This window comes from Macrobrachium rosenbergii, chromosome 55 (genome assembly GCF_040412425.1).
Source record: "Macrobrachium rosenbergii isolate ZJJX-2024 chromosome 55, ASM4041242v1, whole genome shotgun sequence".
NCBI lineage: Eukaryota > Metazoa > Arthropoda > Malacostraca > Decapoda > Palaemonidae > Macrobrachium > Macrobrachium rosenbergii.
The window spans coordinates 12,418,778-12,440,054 of NC_089795.1; the positions used below are offsets into that span (position 1 = coordinate 12,418,778).

At 47.1% G+C, this 21,277-nt stretch overlaps 1 long non-coding RNA gene across 1 annotated transcript in view; it reads left to right on the forward strand.

Annotated features, from left to right (window-relative positions):
* Positions 1 to 1,884: 1,884 nt before the first annotated feature.
* The window catches only part of LOC136835321 (uncharacterized), a 59,672-nt gene continuing 40,279 nt past the window's right edge, over positions 1,885 to 21,277 (forward strand). The window contains exons 1-2 of the long non-coding RNA XR_010852101.1: positions 1,885 to 2,702; positions 11,120 to 11,197. This is a non-coding gene — a long non-coding RNA (uncharacterized lncRNA). The remainder of the gene's footprint in view (positions 2,703 to 11,119; positions 11,198 to 21,277) is intronic.

A 21,277-nucleotide genomic window follows, 5' to 3' on the forward strand; every position in this document is an offset into this window, starting at 1 on the left:
TCCTTGCAAGCACAGGCTTTCTCGCCGAGCGGCAACGGATATAGCTGGATATCCCTTGAAGTCCTCTGCAACACTGTCCCAGGGAATGGATCCGTCTTCGCTGGTGGTGTCGTTGTCGGAACTTCTTGTCGGGTAAGAGTCGCTCGTCAAGTCTGGACTTCCTCGTCTTCTCCGCCGAGGCTGCTTCTCTCCCTTTCATTTGTGAAGAACGAGGCCCTTGCGACCTAGTCTTCTATCTGAAGTAGCCTTCGTCTCCTCAGTCGAGAGTTAGCTACGGACGAAGCTTCTTCAGTCATGCTCTCCCAGGGTGGCATGCGACTCTCATTTACGGCTCCTGTCCATGCTCTGCACTCACCCTACGAGAGTCGTTGGATAGAGATATGCCCTCTTAGGTCCATCTCTCATCTTACCCTGGCCTTGGCGTAGAAGATGGAAGAACAGGGATGGGGATCATACCTCGACTCCTTCTCGGATGTCATAGGTGGACTCCGAATCCATTGGCATCGACTGTCGGGTTCGAGTCCTTCTTGTTCCCCTCCTCCTTAGACTTTGTATCGATGATCCAGATCATTCGTTACTTTGTCCTATTGGGAGCTGTGGTACTTTCCGAAAGGTTCGACATTCCTAACCTGGATGTCGTCAACGTTTTCGCTGGTACTGTCTCTCCCAAGGAAGAAGTGTCTAAGGACATATCTTCCTCCTGACTTCGTGAAGCGATCAAAGGAGGTACTTGGCAGCTGACGACGACGATACCGGTACCTTTCACCCGAGAGCTCACGAAGTCGATGGCTTGGTCCATCCTTCGCATTCCGGAAGAATATGTCGGTACCACAGGTGCTGAAGGCGGGTGTGTGGTCCCAACAGACTACCTTCACCTCCTCCTACCTCCGGGATGTTGCACAAGTCCTTGGACACTTTTCCTTGGGTCCTGTGGTGGCTGCTCAACAAGTTGTGTAGCTTATCCAGCTCCCCTAATGGGACAGGTTGCATCTCGCCTATGTTGTACGGTTGTGATTGGGAGATTGAATGTTGAGTGACTGGCCTCTCTTCTTTCTCCCCATCCTGGCTCTCTTCCCACGGGCAGGAGCGGACATGCCGTTACAAGCTGGACCGGCGATCGAGGCAGATAAGCACATAACGGAGCTCCCGTTCTATTTCCGTTCAGGTTAATAGAAGCAACCCCACTCCCCTCTTGCAAGGGGAGGAAGGAGACCATGACTATGAGACAAACCCAATGCTTGTATTTGCCTTATTGTCATCCGACGTCAAATTCTTCCTAGCCTACTTTGCATGAACTGACTTTTCCTCTTTCATGCAAAGGGACCAAGAAGTCTGACAACTGATCCTGCGTTTCTTACAACCTGATCTTTTGTCAGAGGCAGTTTTTCCCTTCCTCGCTCTCACGACCAGGAAGGGAAGACAAGGTGGTGAACTCCAGTCAGTTCAGAAAGACTTTATTAGATTCCTCCCTCCAATCAGTGAGTCTCCTAATGTAAAGGACCGAGGGTTTGTATATTGTGTCGGAACAAATAACAATTTTTAAAAGTAAATTGTATTTTTCCTAACTATACAAACCCGAGGTCCTTTACACTTTATGCCCACCTCATGCCACCCCTCAATCTGTACCTGGGCCGAAAGGCAAACTGGAATGTTTAGATCCGGGCAGGCGGGTATCCCCGCCTACCTGGAGGTAGTTACTGCCTAACCACCTTGCTCAAGAGTTTAACAGCCATTTCCAGCCTACGCCTGAAAGTAATCCCCTAATGTAAAGGACCTCGGGTTTGTATAGTTAGGAAAAATACAATTTACTTTTAAAAATTTTTATTTTTATAACAATGAACTTGTATCTTGTTTAACCAGATCTACTTTAGGAAGGACCACTAAATTATGTTTGATTTCAGGCCACCTCCAATCCCCTGGCATGCGAGATCTGCAGTAACTCCTTCAGCGAGGACCACCTGCCCAGGATTCTCCGCTGTTCCCACACGTTCTGCACCCACTGCCTCCATAGGACCATCTCCTCCAGGAGGAGAGTTTGTCCTTCTTGCCAGGAGGCATTCACGGCCACTTCTGTCGAGGAGATCATGATCAATAGGAACCTCCTTGCAGTCGCGAAGCGGCTTCTGTCCGTACGCAAGGTGCCCGAGATTTCTGGTCCGATTGAGCTGCAGGTTTCATTCATGCACACGGCCCCCGAGGCTTCATCAAGTTCGTCTACACAATCAGCACCCAGGACTTCTCCTGCAGAATGGAAGAAGTCGTCTGTACATACAGCATCCCAGACTTCTTTTGCGGAACAACAGAAGACATCGTCTGAGCGTACAGCATTCCAGATTCCTGTGGAACGGAACGAATCCCTCGAGGCCTCATTCGAGAAACGAAAGGCGGCAACCTTGAAAGCCAGTGCGGAAGCTCAAGAAGACCTGGATGAGGCAGAGAACAGGATCCGGGGCCTCATCAGCAGCTACGACCAGATGAGGCAGGCCATTCTTGAGACGAACGATGACATCGATGAGCTTAAGGATATGATGGAACATCTGCAGCTGTACAACAAGCGTCTGTTCAGCGGCCTCTGTGAGCCTGCCAATGTAGATATGGAGGAGCCTTCGGGTAGAAAGGCGCCCTGGAAAGGGAAGTCAACTAACGAAGATTAATGCCTGTACGTACTTCAAAGACTTTTTACAGGCCTGACCTTCCTCCCCGTAAGTAACGAAGACCCTTTAGTATAGCTTTAACTAAAGTATATTCACAAAGTTATCTGCTAAGTCTTAGAAAACCTTTTGAGTCTCTCATCTACTCTTGCCACTTGTCACTGCACAGATGCTTCTACAGTATATTTCCGACAGGGTTGTCAGTACAGTAATTGTAGGTGTTAACTGTGTGAGCATGTCATGGAATAAAGCTTTGTGTACTGTATGTATTTCATTTCATCACATTATTATTATCATCATCATCATTATTATTATTATTGAAAAGGATGGCTGTAATATACAGGGTCCTTTCTGTTTCCCGTATAATTTGCGTTTCAGGTGCAATATTCATATTGGGAAAAGGACAGTGAGTGGAATGCAGAAAGTCTTTTATTGAAATATCCAATCAGAAATCCGTGGAATCCTTCGTGGTGTGGTACTCTCGACATGTTTCGACCATCTCGGTCATCCTCTGGATGTGGTCGAGAAAGATCTGGAGGAACAAGGAGCTTGGGTCGGTGTTTATAGGGGGGTCTTGATCGGTGCTGAATTATGATTGACTGCCCAGGGCAGGTCATCTCGGGCAGAGCCTCCTCTCCCACGTTGATGTTTGGGGCTGCTCTTGCGTGTGAGCAGCATTGTAGTGCTGAGGACGAATGGGAGAATTTCGATTATCAGATGCGGAATTTTGATTCGCTCGTTCGCTATGGGGGTCGCTCGGTACAGGTCTCCTGGTGGTCGTGAGGAGAAGAAAGGTTTCCTGCATAATGTTGAGGGTTGGTTTCTCCTTCCCAGTGTGCCGCCGCCTACGCCTCTTGGAAGCATTGCACACTGGGAAGGAGAAACCAGCCCTCAACATTATGCAGGAAACCTTTCTCCTCCCCACGGCCGCCAGGAGACCTACACCGAGCAACCCCCATAACGAACGAGTGAATCAAAATTCTGCATCCGAGGATTGAAATTTCCCCATTCATCGCCAGCACTACAATGCTGCTTGCATGCAAGACGGGCCCAAACATCAACATGGGAGAGAAGGCTCTGCCCGAGATGACCTGCCCTGGGCAGCCAATCATAATTCAGCACCGATCAAGACCCCCCTACAAATACCGACCCAAGTGCCTTGTTCCTCCAGAAATTTCTCAACCACGTCCATAGGATGGGCAACGAGATGGTCGAAACATGTCGAGAGTACCCCACCACGAAGGATTCCACGGATTTCTGATTGAATATTTCAATAAAAGACTTCCCGCATTCCACACACTGTCCTTTTCCCAATATGAATATTGGCCAGTTGGCTGACTAACATCGCTGAGCCTGAAAAGCGAATTATAAGGGAAACAGAAAGGACCCTGTATAAGATAAATTCGCATATTACGGCCATGCTTTTCAATAATAATAATAATAATAATAATAATAATGTGATGAAATAAAATCCATACCATAACTTTATTCCAAGACATTCTCACACAGTTAACACTTACAATTACTGCACTTACAATCCTATAGGAAATAGCCTATACTGTATAAGCATCTGTGCAGTGGCAAGAATAAATGAAAGTCTCAAAAGGTATAAGATAATTTCGCATAATGCGGCCATCCTTTCCAATAAGACCTGTTTAAGAGAGGGTCTATTTCCTTCATATATTATTATTATTATAATTATTTCAGTAGCATCTAAATTGAAGACACTTTAGAGGCCTGCTTTTCAAACAAGGTCAGTTAGGTAACAAAGAGCCTCAGTTGCAGCCTGCACTTGAATACTTCATAGATATATTACAGGTATCAGCAGTCTTATTAGGTACCAACCTAAAGTAACCTGTCCTTTTTACTCAACGTTCAATTTAAGAAATTTACTTAACTTGTCATATCTGAAATGGCTGCATATCAAGGTTATTTAATTTTATAAAGCAAGATTAATTGTACCTTTAACACATACAACTTACCTGTTAGTTACATATAGCTTTAGTCTTGACGTCACGGCAAAATTTCAAACGCAGCGGCAGCGCCAGTCCGAATATCGGGTGATCGCCCTTACCTGCCCTCTGTCGGGTACTAGGAACTATTCCAACATGCTTCAGAATAATTTTGCCGCCACGCCGGCGACATTGTTGTCGGTACTTTTAAATTTCATTGTATCTGCCTACATCGAGCTGTTTTCACTTGGTGAAGTACTCTTGTTGGTTTTATGGCTTTGCCAGTTATTTGTCACCTATTTAGTCAGGTTTCTGATAATTATGTCAGATTCTGGGTCTTATACCTTTAGGGTATGCAGCAAAGGCTGTAAGACGAGGTTGGTCAAGGCTAGTCTTGATCCTCATTCAATTTGTGTGGCTTGTAGAGGTCAGGAATGTTCATATGAGAGGAAGTGTGATGAATGTGTCAGTATGACTGAAAAGATTGGAAGGCTCTATCTAAGTATGTAAAGAAGCTTGAGAAAGATAGAGCCAGGAAAGCTTTAGCTAGAAGTTCTTCTTCTCTCTCTCAGAAACCGGAATCTCCCTTAGCTATGCAGGAAACTTTCTATTAATATCCCCGTGGCTACTAATATTCCTATTCCTGACTCTGATATCCCTGAACCCGTTACGTGTCTGAGTATCAAGTCCAGATGGACGCCAGATTTAACCTTATTGTGGGCGCCATGGAGGATATTGGCGTTAACGTGAAATCCCTTCATGAGCGTATGGATTCTTTCCAAAATATTGTGAATAATTTAAGTGCAGTGCAAAGTGTTAGTGTGGTGGAGGAGGTGGTTGCTCGGCCTACTCGTTCTCCTAGACCTAAGCCTCTGTCAAGCTCCCCCTGCTCCTGGGAGAAGACATGCTGAAAGTCCAAGGGAGGCGAGTGGGGTCTGCTCACGAGCAGCCGCCCCTCGAACAGTCCTGTTGTTTCCCAGGCTGTTTCAGAGCGCCGTTGGAAAGGCGACTCAAGGAAGTGTCTTTCTTCAAGCTCCAGTGATTCGCCTGCAGAGGCTGGAGATTTCCGACGAGTCTAGACCATTGAAGAGGTCCAGGAATCTTTCAGCCTTCAGCGGTTCAGAAGAAGAAGCCATTTCGCTTATCACAGCCTTCCTGTAGTTTTTGGGAGAGTCCGGAGAGATTTTCGTCGTCAGAAGAATCTTCTCCCAGGCGCAAGGCTCATGTGCGCGCAAGAGGTATAAGACTTCCCATTCGGTATTGCCCAGCGTTCCCGGTGTTTCTCCTTTGGTTTTCACGTAAGCCTATTGTGGCTTCTGCGCCTCTTCCTCATCACGATCCTGGCTCTACTGATCATCGTTCCCCAGTTGGATCCTCGTCTACTCATGACTTTCTTCGAGCGATGCACAAGAAAATTGGAAGCATTCTTGGCGGGCTCGGAAGGCCTGGTTCTTCTCCAGCAAAGCCTTCTGAAGTGTATTTGATGCCTCCTCCTTTCGTCTCGAGCTCACGGAGCGCCCAGCACGAAAGCTCCTCCTCGATCTGTGTCTCTTGATCCTCCTTTGGTTCAGGCTCAGGATCAGGCTCTGACGCCTAGTCAGGCTCAGGCGCTCCTCAAGATTTAGCGCTCTCTCAGGCTCAAGCGCCTCAGGTAGCGCCAGGTGAGGCGCCATCCCAGGCTCCTTTTGTGGCGCCAGTTCAGGCGCCAGTTCAGGCTCCTCTTGTGGCGCAGGCTCCTCTTGTGGCGCCTACTCAGGCTCAGGCTCCTCCTCAAGCTCTTATTCAGGCTCCTACTCCTCCTTCACAGGATGTGTGTGTGCAAGCGGAAGGTTTTTCTCCTATTTCGTCTGAGGAAGAAGTTGTGGAAGAGTTTCCTGTAGACGAACCAGACTCCTCTCGCTGGATTACAAGAAGCTTCTTCGCTTCTTTATTGATAATTTTCCTGAGGATTTTGCACCTGCGGCCCGCTTCCCCTCTCTCTCAGTACGCAAGAGACTCAAGCCTCCTACCTCTTCCTTTATGAAGTTAGTGCTTTCTATTTCAGCTAAGAAGGCATTAAAGAAAATGAACTCCTGGTTGGAAGACAAAGCGTGATCAGGGAAAACCACTTTCTGCTTCCCTCCTTCTAAGCTTTCTACTAAGACGAAGGCTTGCTACGACACTGGGGAAGTTTTCTCTCTGGGAGCTTCTGCCTCCTCTCAGGAGACTTCTCCAGTCTCGTTGATTCTACCCGTCGTTCTGCGATGAACTCGGCTCGGATTTTCTTCTCTCCTTCAGAGTTGGACCACCTTTTGAAGAACGTTTTCCGAGTTTTGGAAGTCATCAGTTTTATGGACTGGACTATTGGCGCTTTGGGTAGGAAGGTAAAGTCTTTTGGTCTTTCAAAGCGCATTTCGATGATTTCTCTTCTGTTATGTCCTGCTTAGATAAAGGGATTCGTGACGGTGCGTCTGAGTTAGCCTCCATCTTCACGTTAGGAGTTCTTAGAAGCGACAACTTTGGTGCTCTTTTTTGTCGCTCGTGGAGTTTCTAGGACTCAAAGATCGGCTCTTCTTTTCGCACCTCTGGATAAGAAGTACCTTTTCCCTCAAGAACTTGTGGCCAGTGTCGAAATCCCTTACTCAGAAGTCCACACAGGACCTTTTGGCGCAATCCTCTCGTCAGAAACCAAAAGCTCCTCAACTTCTCTGCCAGCGCAAACTCGTCCCTCTAGTTAATCAAAATAGGCCCTTTCGTGGCAGGCCCTCACCCGTACAGGATCTAGTTTCCGGGCAAAGCAAGATTTGTCTCCAAGGCTATCAAACCTCAATTAAAAGTGATCTGCATGTCCTCCATGCACTAGTAGGAGCCAGACTTCAGCAGTTCTGGCAAACTTGGGAGGAGATCGGAGCGGACCAGTGGACCACGTCCGTGCTAAAGGAAGGATATTCTATCCCCTTCCTCAAGAGGCCCCCTCTTGCAACAGAACCTTTAGCTTTGACAGCATATTCCAGCAACTTAGAGAAATGCTCGGTTCTGAGTGCGGAAGTAGACTCCATGCTTTTAAAAGGAGCGATAGAGATCGTGGAAGAAGTCAACTCTCCAGGCTTTTACAACCGCCTTTTTCTTGTTCCAAAGGCCTCAGGCGGCTGGAGACCAGTCCTGGACGTGAGTTCTCTCAACCTTTTTCGTGGAGAAAACCAGTTTCTCGATGGAGACGACGCAATCCGTCCTCAATTCTCTTCGTCCGGGATTGGATGGTCTCAATAGATCTGCAGGACGCTTACTTTCACATTCCGATCCATCCCGCGTCCAGGAAGTTTCTTCGCTTCGTTTTCCAGGAGAAGACTTATCAGTTCAGGACTCTGTGCTTCGGTCTGTCCACAGCCCTCAAGTATTCACAAGAGTTATGTCCACTGTTGCCAAAGCTCTTCATCTCAGAGGAATAAAGATCTCTCTCTATCTAGACGATTGGCTCCTTCGTTGTTCCCAGTCTCAGTCTCAGTGCTTGGAGGATTTGAAAGTAACTCTCGACTTGACACAGAAGCTAGGACTTCTAATCAATTGGAAGAAGTCTCACCTATCTCCCTCACAATCCAGGATCTATTTAGGAGTGAGACTGGAAACAGTTCCTTTTTCTGGCTTTTCCGTCAGATCAAAGAATCTCGGACTGTCTCGCAAAAGTCCAGAACTTTCTGGATATGGATACCTGTTCTGCAAAGGCTTGGATGAGCCTCCTGGGAACTCTGGCGTCAATAGAAAGTTTGTCTCCCTGGGAGACTTCACATGAGGCCCCTTCAATTCTACCTCAGGGAGCAATGGAACAGGAAAACGCTTCCAGACTCCTTCTCCTTTCCAATCTCGGACCGTATCAAGGAGGATCTAAGGTGGTGGTTAGATCAAGAAAATTAGAGAAAGGTCTCTCTCTTTTTCCGTCAGAACCCGAACCACTTAACTGTTTGCAGACTCGTCTGGAAGTAGGATGGGGAGCGACGTTGGGGGTAAAAGAAATTTCAGGTTTGTGGAATGCGACAGAAAAGAATGGCACATCAACAAGAAGGAGTTGAAAGCAATCCACCTGAGTCTCGTACACTTCCTACCATTCAGTACAGGGACAAACAGTTCTGGTTCATTCAGACAGCACCACAGCGTTGTCTTATATAAAGAAACAGGGGCACTCATTCTTACTCCCTCAGCGAGGTAGCAAGAGACCTCCTTTTGTGGGCAGAAAAGCACAAGATTCTGCTCCTAACGAGATTCATTCAGGAGCCCTCAACGTGAGAGCGGACTCCTTGAGCAGGAAGCACCAGGTTCTGTCCACAGAGTGGATTTTGCACGAAGAAGTGTGCAAGTCGCTGTGGAGACTTTGGGGTCAACCTCTGGTAGACCTGTTCGCGACTTAACAAGTCGAACAGGCTCCCAATCTTCTGCTCTCCTGTCCCGGACCAAGCAGCCTTTCCAGACGGACGCAATGCTACTGAATTGGTCGGGTCTGGACCTTTACGCCTTCCGCCGTTCAAGATGTTAGGTGCGGTGTTGAGGAAATTTCAGCACCACTCCAACACCAGGATGACGTTGATAGCCCCTTCTGGCCTTCCAGGGATTGGTTCCCAGTTCTCATGGATCTCTTTGATCGACTTCCGAGGAGCCTTCCAAACAGAGTAGATTTACTCAGACAGCCCCACTTCAGGAGATTTCACGAAAACCTGTCAAGTCTGCGGCTAACTGCGTTCAGACTATCGAACGTCTACTCAGAAGCAAAGGATTTTTCAAGAAAGCGGCTCAATCCATCGCTAGAGCCAGAAGACCATCTTCGATCAAGGTCTATGAGTCCAAGTGGAATATGTTTCGTTCATGGTGCAAAGATCATGACATTTCCTCTTCCAGAACCTCGGTGACGCAAATTGCGGATTTTCTTTTTGTTCCTCGAATAAGAACCTTTCTGTATCCACACTTAAAGGTTATCGTGAGCATGCTGGCTACTGTTTTTCGTCACAGAGGTTTGGATATCTCTAATAACCAAGATATAACGGACCTTATTAAATCCTTCAGTACCTCTAAGAGGTCAGATGCTAAAGTTGTTTCGTGGAATCTTGATGTAGTCCTGAAGTGGCTTATGTCTGAGAAATTTGAACCTATGGATTCTGCTTCTTTAAGAGATCTTACGAGGAAAACCTCTTTTTAGTTTTGTTAGCTACAGCTAAGAGAATCAGTGAGATCCACGCCTTGGATAAGAGAGTAGGATTCTCTGCTTCAAAAGCAATTTGTTCTTTCAAACTGTTTTTTATGGCCAAGAACGAGACCCTTCGCACCGTGGCCTCGCTCTTTTTGAGATTCCGAGTCTGTCGGAATTGGTAGGTAAGGAGCAGGAGAGGTTCCTCTGCCCAGTCAGAGCCTTGAAATATTATTTGCGAAGGACTAAAGATATTAGGGGTCCTTCAGATTCCTTATGGTGTTCGGTCAGGAACCCTCTTAGACCAATGTCCAAGAATGCCATGTCCTTTTTTATTAGAGATCTGATTTCTGAAGCTCACTCCAATATTTCAGAGAATGATTTGAAAATGTGTAAAGTGAAGGCTCACGAAGTGAGGGCTATCTCTACTTCTCTCGCTTATAAAAGGAACCTCTCCTTCAAGATATTGTGCAAGCAACCTACTGGAGGTGTAAGTCTGTATTTGCTTTGCATTATCTCTGTAAGTGCAGACAGTGTTTGATGAGTGCAGCACGTTAGGGCCCTTTGTTGTATCTGGCACGGTAATGGGTAAAGGGGGTAAAGGAGGATTAACCTACCTTTACTTACTTGTTTTTGGAGTGTGAAGGTTTTTACGGTTGTCTGTGAGGGTAAGTGTTGGTTAGTTTTACCCACAGTTGGTTTTGGTTTTCATGGTTATACTTTTCTTTGGTGTTGGGTGACCCCTTTTGTAATTCATGATGTTTGTGCTGCGCCCTGAGCAGGGGCATACTTGTGGTATTGTCACGGCCATGTCCTAGGTGACTGATACCCAGCTTAAGCAATCTGCGACCAGGTCATTATACCCCCATGAGTTGCTCTGAGGATAGCAGGTTACTGAGGCAGTAACTGTGGAATCAGCTACCTTAGCAGGTGAGGAACTAAGAAATTTTCTACATTGATAACCTTAATGTTTCCAACAACTCTTTTTAGCTGTCATTGCCCCACCTCCTAAAGGTGTCAATCAGCTATATGTAACTAACAGGTAAGTTGTATGTGTTAAAATGACATTTTATTCTAAAATAATGTTTAACACATACTTACCTGTTAGTTACATATACTGAAACCCACCCTCCTCCCCACGGGGACAGGTAGGCAAATTATTCTGAAGCATGTTGGAATAGTTCCTAGTACCCGACAGAGGGCAGGTAAGGGCGATCACCCGATATTCGGACTGCGCAACATACGTTTTGAAATTTTGCCGTGACGTCAAGACTAAAGCTATATGTAACTAACAGGTAAGTATGTGTTAAACATTATTTTAGAATAAAATGTCATATTTATTACACTCATTTTCCTTCTTTCAGATCCACGTTCTTGGTGGGCCTTGTTTCCGCTGGGAAGAATCTAGTGGGGGGCATCTCTAGAGAAAGGAAATGGATGCTGTAAGTAATGTGGAAAAAATGACCTTTTTCTGTTTGTGAGAGCTTGATGTTGTGTTGCATTCAGCAAACTTCTCCTATTGCAGTACACTCCCTGAACACCTGAATTAGCCCTGGTTACCTACCAGCCCGAACTATATCCCCAACTCATTACCAACGCTTACAGGAAAATCTTGTCAAATGAGTTACCTAGCGTACCGTTGGCAACGCTGCTGCAAGACCCGGCTGTGTATGGTCGAGATCCCCAATTGCTTTTTGTTCGCTGTGCTGCTAGGACTTGTCCTACATTAGGCGGAACTTTGGTTCTAAGCCCGACCCCCATATTTTCGTTTTTTGGATTGGATAACGACTTGGACTGGTTTTGATCGCCCCCTTCTCTCCTGGATTGCTCTTTTCTCTGGATTTTTGGACCTTCTCTCGGCTTCCACATCTGCTTCTGCCGTGACGACGGAGATCGCTACCGCTGGAGAAACTGCAGCCATTGTGCACCGCCTGCAAGAAAAGAATGAGTACCCTTAAGAACGACAGACATTCGTTGTGCATAAATTGCAGGAAGGTACAATGTAACGTCACATTGCGATGTGACGAATGTAGGTAATGGTCGATAGCATAGATGGAAGATTATCTCAAGTATAGGAAATCATTAGCTTCTAAGAGTAAACGTAAGGATTCAGCGGTAGAGACTCAGGGTTTTGACAAAGAGGCTTTAGAGTCGGAATTATTTAGGAAATTGGAAGACAAATTGTCAGCCAGCATGTCTAGTCTGTTTTCAAGTTTCATGTCAAAACTAACAGAAATCACAGATCAGGAAAATGGTAATAGGGACACAGAACCTAATCGCTCTTTTTCAGCTCCCCTGCCTGTTCCAGAACCAGCCCTAACGGGTGCCGGGGTCATGGAGAACCGCAAACCTCAAAGGTAGGATCTCTGGCCCCCGGCGCGGAGCAGGCAGTGCAGCAGCAGATTTCCCCTTTCACCCTGGTAACGTAAGTCCTAAGGTAAAATCAAATTTAGGAATGACGCGACAGTTAGGATAGGACGGTAGTAGAGAATCAGGAAGATAGGTTGAAGGTGCAGTCGGAGTCAGGTGTCATTAAGGTTGCGGCTCCTTGTTGGATCCAACAGGGGATCTTTTCCGCAGTAGGCTCTCTCTGCAATAAAAAGGTTGCAAAATCGGTAGAGGATGACTCAATTTTGGTTCCTAGCTCTTCTGGTTTGGATAGGTTGGAAAGTATCCTTTCTCTTCTTCTTGAAGTTTGTTTCCCCTGGGGACAAACCTTCGTCCCTTTCAGAGTCTAATTGGTAGATCAATTGCTGAACATTGCAGAGTATAATGCTGATCTGTTGGGACTCTCTAAAGGCTACAGATCTTTGGTTAGAAATTGTTTTAATATTGGTATTTCCAAAATTTTTGAGCATGTTTTGAAAAATCTCCCGGAATTCACAAATGATGCTTTACAAGATTATCAGGGGGGAACAGAATCGGTCTATTTTCTTTCCTTAAAATCTATGGCCTCTTCTGTACCCTATGGTTTCAAAATCTTCTATGGCTTTTTCTCAACCTTCCGGTCCTCTTGGGGAGACTTTCGGTTTTTTTCTCGCTCATCCGAGCTCTTTACCATTAACGGACTTGTCTTGGGACAATCTTCCACAAATCATATGACTTCTCATCCTCCGAGCTAGTTGTTGCGGCATCTGCAGTGCGACTGTTCCCGTGTTCAATGTTTCGCTCCGTAGTCTCAACAGTCACTCAGCTAGGTTTACTGGTAACCTATCATCCACAATCACTTCGGGTTCGGCACCCCGCAGTTTCCCATGCGAAACTCCTGTGAGCTCCGGCCCGTCTGGTACGTTCTCCACCTGTATGACGTCATCGGCAGGGACTCCGGTGGTTACCCCGAGTGTGGCTTCTTCTCTCTTCCCACCTTCTGTACCTTCCTTCTCTACCTTTCCAACAGGTTTCTCTGTTCCTCCGGTTAGGACGGTTTTTGTAGGTTCGGGTTCGGTTGCGGGTCAGCAGGGTTTTTTCCCCCTTGTTCTTCTTCCGCAAATAGCGGAGTGTCTGCTGCTGCAGTTCCTCATCCGCATGCTGCTGTTATTCAGCCTAGTTCGGCGTTGGCGAGTGTTGCGGCTTCTCCGTTTTCTGAGGTGGGCGTGGTTCGCCCAGATGTGTCTGGCTCTAGCGTAGCTCCACCGTTGTTGGAGAGTGCTGGTTTTGCGCAACCTTTCTTGGCTGCCCACAACACGATTACGACTGATCCCTCAGGTGTTCGTCTTGCGCACTCAGGTATTTCGTGTTCCGGGTTAACTGATCCAGCGTTTTCTAGGGGTCAGCCTGTCTCTGTTCCTGTCTCGACTCAGTCGGAGCTTTCCGATAAGGATTTTTCTTGCGAGGAAGAGGATCCGGTACCGGAAGCCTGTTCTCCTTCAGCAAAGGAGAACGAGTACAAGCGGATGGTGGACTTCATTCATGCGCTCTATCCACAGTCCAAGGCTCCGGAAGAACCTTTTCAACCTAATCAGGCGATGTTTGAGTCACTGTTTGCGACAAAACCAGTGGTGGCGCATGCACCAAAGAATCTAGTTTGGTTTGGCCGTGTCGAGCAGGCATTGAGGGAGGCGGATGGTAGGTTAGCGGCGCGTTAACTGGGTCGGGTAGGCAGGATTCCACCTTGCTTCCTTCTCGTAAGGGGTTTTATAAGGTTGCGGGTAACCCTTCTGGGTGTTAGGGTCCTCTTTATGAATCAGTGGAAGCTCTTCTGTCTAGGTCCCTTCTTGAATCTTTTGGTTTCTGTCACAGCGAGAGAGGCGGGTATTTTTGGAAGACACTTTTTACTCAGTCGGAGGCGCTTATCCCATTCGATGTGGATGTTACCTGGTTTAATGGGGTTCCTTAAACAGGACGGTTATTCTCCTCGGACCCGGCTTTGTTCGACAACCTCATCACTTCGGTGTCAATGGGACTGGCCTATCAGGCAAACATTTCGGCCGGATGCACAACCTTCTTCGGGGTAAGAAAAGGAGGGATTTCTTTCTGAACCATCTACCTCGCACTATCTGGACATTCACAAGAGGGTTCTGTTGAGAGCACCATTGGCGCCAGCAACAGTCTTTTCAGGAGGAAGATGTAAGCGTCGATGGTAAATTTCGTTTCCTCCTCTTCAGTTGTCGAGTCACAGCAAGCAATGATTCGGGTGGCAGCACAGACCGCCAGATCACCAAGAGGTTCCAGGATGACATCACCAGCTAAGCGGACGCGTTCCAAATCACCAACTAGGTCCCCTAAGAAAGTCCGCTTGTTCCTTTCAGATCCAAAACCTTCTGTCCTTAAGAAGGGTTTTCGGAAATAGGAGACACTTCCCTCGTCTGCACCGGTAGGAGGTTGCCTAGCTCCATTCTGGGAAATCTGGAAGGAGTGTGGCGCGGAGAGTTGGGTAGTGGAGGTGTTTAGGAAGGGGGACAGAGTCCCTTTTCGTTCTCTTCCTCCACTATCCAGCTCACCGGTTCATCTTCCCAGTTATTCCCCGTCCTCCATCAGGAGAATAGCTTTAGCAGCAGAAGTCCGAGCCCTCTTGGAGAAGGGAGCATTAGAACCCGCTCCTTCTTCCCCAGGCTTTTACAGTCGGATTTTTGTGGCTCCAAAGTCGGGAGGATCTTGGAGGCCCATCATAGATCTCTCGAGTCTCAACCGGTTCATCATCTCCCCGAAGTTCCATATGGAAACTTCTCTGTCGGTGCTACGGTCGGTCCGGAGAGACGACTGGATGATTTTAGTGGACCTCAAGGACGCTTATCTCCAGGTTCCGGTCCATCCGGAATCTCGGAAGTTCCTTCGATTCTCGGGTCCAACTGGAACATTTCAGTACAGAGTCCTCTGCTTCGGTCTGACCACAGCACCTCAAGTCTTTACGAGGGTGATGTCTCCTATTTCAGAGATAATGCATCGTCGGGGTTTCAGGATGAGGCGCTACCTCGACGATTGGTTAGTTCAGGCTTCGTCAGTAGAGGAAGTTTTGCAGGCGAGGGACTTATTACTAAACTTGTGTCAAAAGTTGGGAATACGCATCAACTTGGAAAAGAGTTCTTTGATTCCAGCTCAGACAAAAACGTATTACAAATAACGATTCAGACGCGTCTTTTGAGGGCTTTCCCGACGGAGAAACGAGTTTTCGCAATTCTGAGCCAACTAGAAACATTCAGAGCGAACAGAGCTCAACCTGTGAGCCTATGGAAGAGCTTGCTGGGCAGGATGGCCTCCCTCTCACTCCTAATTCCAGGGTCTCGTCTCCGAATGTGTTCTCTTCAGGCATGTCTCAGGAATCGCTGGGACTTTCGGGAAGAGAACGTGTTCATAGTCTGGGACGATTCTTGCCTGAAGGATCTTTGGTGGTGGTCAGAAGAATATCATCTGACCATCGGCGTAAGACTGGACTGCCCCATTCCAGATTTCCATCTGTACACAGATGCCTCGGATCAGGGTTGGGGAGCCACCCTGGAGGAATGTCAGGCCAGGGGCCTTTGGACGAATCTGGATCGGAGGGAGTCCATCAACCACAGGGAACAAAGAGCAGTAGAAGAGGCTCTAGGTTGCTTCGCAGATCAGATAAGCAACAGGACGGTAGCGCTCTTTTGCGACAACGTAACTCCAGTGTCATACCTCAAGAAGGAGGGGGGGACAAAATCGCAAATTTTGAATCAAGTCGCCCAGAGAATTCTCCGCTGGTGCGAGTGCCACAGGACTACTCTCGTTCCTCAATTCGTGTCGGGAAAACTCAACGTTTTGGCAGACTCCCTAAGCCGATCGCAAGTTCTAGGGGGGGAATGGACGCTAGTGCAGGAGGAAGTTCCACTTCTATTGAAGAAATGGCCAGCAACCATAGACCTGTTCGCTACAAGACTAAACTTTCGCCTCCCAGTATACTTCTCCCCAGTAGAAGATCCCATGTCGTTCGGGACGGGCGCCATGTTGCACTCTTTGGAACGACATGCAAACATATGCATTCCTCCATTCGAATGATTCAACAAGTGTTGATGAAACTCAGGAACTCCAACAACACCGAAATGACGTTGATTTGCCCTTTCTGGCCTCAAAGACCTTGGTTCCCGGACCTTCTCAATTTACTGACAGATGTTCCGGTTTTCCTTCCAGAGAGGAAAGAGCTTCTCAGACAGCCGCACTTCCATCACTTCCACCGGAACCTCCATGTGCTGAAGCTAGCTGCGTGGAGACTGTCCAGCGAGCAGCACGTCATGCCGGACTCTCTAAGGCAGTGGCTCGCCAACTGTCTTTCTGTCTGAGAAGATCAACCAGAAAACTATATCAGGCCAAGTGGGCGGTTTACCGCAGTTGGTGCCGGAACCAAGGTCATTGTATATCACTTCCAACAGTAGCGAAAGTAGCGGACTTTCTACTTTTTCTTAGGAAAGAAAAGAAATTATCGTACTCTACGATCGCCGGTTACAGATCAATGCTTAGTAGTACATTCCATTTCCATCTTCCGGAATTGGCGACCAGTAGAATACTTCACGATCTCTTAAGGTCTTTTAAGATAGAACGTCCAGTTCTTCCTCTTCGGGCACCATCGTGGGATTTAGCGGTGGTATTAACTCTCCTTAGGTCGCCAGAATACGAGCCATTAGAAGCACTGTCATTAAGACAGTTAACGAAGTAGGTTTTATTTCTAGTTGCACTGGCCACAGCTAGAAGAGTAGGAGAGATTCGGACTGTTTCAAGAACTGTATCTTTCTCAGGGAAAGATATTTTTCTGTCATATTTGCCAGAATTCATAGCTAAATCGGAATCAGAATCGAATCCTTTACCCAGAGCGTTTAGAGTAACGTCTTTAGAAGATTTCGTAGGAGGTGATGCTTCAGAAATGCTATTATGTCTGGTCAGGGCGCTGAAAGCTTATTTATTACGCACAGAAAAGATGTTGCCTCGCCCGAGAACACTATTCGTTTCTCCCAGATGTCCTTCGCGCTCGATCTCGAAGAATGCTATTAGTTTTTTCTTAAGAGAGGTGATACAACAAGCGTCGGCAAATTCTTCAACTCTTCCGGAACCATCGAACTCCTCTGAGCGCCCAAGAGCTCATAGTATTAGAGGGGTGGCAACATCGTCGGCATTTCTCAAGAATTTCTCGGTGTCGGCAATATTAGAAGCAGCAACTTGGAAATCAGTATCAGTTTTCACTTCTTTCTACCTTAAGGACATTCAGTTTTCGTCGGAAAAGGGTTACTCGCTGGGTCCTTTTGTGGCGGCCAATTCAATTCTTTAGAAAAGGGTAAACTAAGGGCGGGGCTGGGGAGAGTAGGGGCAAGGTTAGACAGCATAAGATAGGTGAGTAGAACTGTCAGTGAATTGGAATTCATTTACAGAACACAAGATTTTATAACTAAATTTGGTTAGGTATATCCAGGTGGTTCGCAGCTCGATTTATTCACCCATTCGGCACAGCATCGACGGCAACGGACGGCAATGATTCGGAAGCTCCGACTGCACACTCAACTTATCCTCCGTACATGAGAGGCTACAATAGCCACATGGGAGGTTCACCAGGCTCCGCTACATGCGAGGCTTTGATTAGCCACATGGGAGTTAGTTTCCCTTCTTCCGTGGGAGGTTTTCTTTGAATACCACATGGGAAGTAGCTCGACCCAGACAGTACCGTGACCCGAGACTGACGTTAAGGGTACTCTCTCCTGTCAGGCATCCCCACCTGCCGAGTAGACAACCAGGTTAGGTTTGCTTTTATATGCATAGTAGACGATAATGAGTTACCTACTTTACTTGTTGGTAGGTCGGTCTGACTTAATTGAACCCACCTCCACTAAATTTTGTTAATCAGGCTAATTCAGGTGTTCAGGGAGTGTATTGCAATATGAAGTTTTCATAATAAAACTAATATTGTAATACTTACCTGAACACCTGAATGATTCCCACCCTCCTTCCCACTTCAATCTGATTAATGAATAACGCAATTGGGGATCTCGGCCATACACAGCTGGGACTTGCAGCAGCGTTGCCAACGGTACGCTAGGTAACTCATTTGACAAGATTTTCCTGTAAGCATGGGTAACGCTGACAGTTAATTACCCACTTAGTGGGTAATGAGTTGGGGATATAGTTCGGGCTGGTAGGTAACCAGGGCTAATTCAGGTGTTCAGGTAAGTATTACAATATTAGTTTTATTATGAAAACTTCATTTTTATTATATAAATAACTTACCCAGTAATTATTCAGCTATAGTTTCTACCTGCATGGCAGCTTAAATGTTGAAATTCGCGGTAGCGACTCTCTTGTTTTGTGTAGGTGACTAGCCCTGCCCACTTTCGGGGGTAGGAGAGGAACAGCTCGGCCAAAAAATTCAATTTGTTTCTGCTGGCTTTACAACACACACCGCTCTGAGTTTGCTGCTAACTTTTTGGTTGAAGTTCTTCCCATACTCGAAGTATTTTGTCAGTGGTAGACTTCGGCTTTCTGGATTAGGCAGGTTTTTCATTAAAACCTTTTATTTGGGTGATTAGCGACTTTTGAATTTTGCCTTTTTTAGTGTTAGGTAGCAATATGTGACTGTAGCACTTCTAGTTTTTGGTATTGCAGCAAAGGCTGCAATACTAGATTGACGAAGGCTCGTTACGATTCTCACACAACTTGCACTTCCTGTAGAGGACAAGTATGTTTTTTTTGACCTGACATGCAAAGAATGTAGGGACTGGGACGAGAAAAAATGGAAGACTTACTCTTCCCACTTGAATAAATTAGAGAGAGACTGCGAAAGGGCTGCTGAGGTTAAGACAATAGCTAGCCAGAGTACGACTCTGAAGTCTAGTAATGTAGATTTACCTGTTTCCAGCCCCCCTCCAATACCAGCTACTCCTCCTCCTTGCCTCCCCGCTTCCGTGCCTGATCGCTTCGCCAGCCTCGAGACCAAATTTGATTGGAAGTTCGATCTCAGTCAGGGACATGAGTGCCTTATGCCCTTAGGGCGAAAGTGAGCGAAAAAAGTGTAAGTGAAGTGATTGTGGATGATGTGGCTGCTCATCGCACTGATTCTCCTAGGCAAAGGTCACTGCCATACTCCCCTAAACCTGGGAGAAGGCATACAGGAGGCCCTAGGGAGGTCAGTGGGGTCTGCCCACGGGAGTCGCCCCCTCAGTTGTGCCTGTTGCATCCCAGGTTGCAACAAAAGACAACCATTGGAAAGGCATCTCGAATGTACATCGTCTGTTGTTGAGTTCTGGAGATTCCAGTTCGAGTAAGGGCACCAGTGGTGCTTCCCGGACGAATCCCAGCCTCTCAAGAGGCATGCTGCATATAGGGATATTTCTCCCCCGCTACCCAGCAAAAGGTTCTGGGAATCTTCCCGTAGCCCTCGGCCGTCTTGCAGTACTTGGGACAGCCCCGAACGCTTTTCTCCGTCTGGTCGTCAGTATGTGGCTCCCAGGACCTCATCTTTGCCTGCTAAGCGCCCAGCTTTGTCCTCCAAGAGGAGTGCCCAGTGATGCTAGAGCGCCCAGAAGTGTCCGAGCACCCATTAGCCCCCGAACATCAGGAAGTATTGGAGTGCCTTCTGGCACCCAAGCGCCCATCTTCAGTAGAGCGCCCGATTTTGGCTGATAGATCAGTACAAGCTTCTAGTAGTCAGGCTTCTGCTAGGCGCCCGGCGCCAGCCCCTCCTCACACGCTTCTGCTTGTCTGGTGTCACAACGAAAGAATCGTTCCAGGTTCTTTCAAACTCCAAACAACAGTGTTTCAACACCAGCAGTTGAAATATGGGAAATGAACATAGAAGAAACTCTCACGACACAATAACACATGTATTCACAACCTTATATACGAAGAAAGTGAAATGTTGCTTCCCCTTTGCTCTCATTCAACGTAACACTAAACAAAATAAACCTAAGCAGTTACAGATAGGGGGAACAGGTTGCAAGGTAGAGCAGTCTTAATACTGACATGGTGAATTGGTGAGTTATCTTTTGTGGCTGGGGTTTCAGCTGAAGAGATGACGCTGTCACGATGACCTCGGGCTTGAAGACGTCACAGAAGGGCAGCTGGGAACTCAGCAGAGATGTTGCTGGTACGATGACCACGGGCTTGTAGACGTCACAAAAAGGACGTCTTTAAGATGATGCAGCAAATGTTGTTTCTTCAAGAATCTGGAGGTTGTGTAGATGGAGGCAGGAAGGGCTGAAGACTCGTCCTCTCTACAGGCAGGAACGGCTGACTACTTCACATAGTCACAGGCAGGAAAGGCTTAGCGACTACTCTTCCACACAAGCAGGAAGGGCTGACTACTGTTCTTTGTCACTGGTATGTAGGCTCGCTGCTTCACCTCGTCTCGAACATGGGGGCTTAGGGACTTCTCATCACAAGCAGTAAGGGGGTGGCTGCTTCTCTTCGGTTTGGGCAGGACAAGATTGTATGGAGAAGAGTGAGAGCCGTCTGAAGGGGGTACTCCTGTAGGTACCTTGCTTTGTCCGACCTCAGAGTGGTGTCTCTGTCTCTGTCTGTCTATATCTCTGTCTCGGGAAGTCTTTTTTGGAAGCTTATATACTGCTGTATGGGCGGAGCTAATGACGATAGACAATCGTCATTCCCATATAAGGATTTTTTTATTTTCTGCACAATGATTGGTTCCTAATAACTGCCTCTTTCCGGTCACGCCATAGAAGATTCAGATCAAATTTTCTGATGCAATGTGGATCGAATATTGCAGCGTGTTACAAAGGCATGGCATGAGATACCACGTGGTGTCATTTCCACAAGAAGGGTTTTCATCGACTCGCTAATTGTCCACGAAGCGTTGACAACAGTAACTGACTGGTGAGCGAACACAGGAAGCAGTCACGTCTTGGAAAAGAGATATTTCTTTTTCAATACATTTCCTCATTATTGCATCTACCCATGACATCTGGCGCCAGACTTGAATCTTCCCACCATGTCGGAACTGGATCCATCTTTAGGACCAGTCAAGTGCCAGTTAGACAGCATTTTGGGTTTGTTGCAAAAATCTTTGTCTTCAGTTAAACCCTCTACGGACCTTTCCTCGTCTCCGGTATCGTCTGATGTGGAAGATA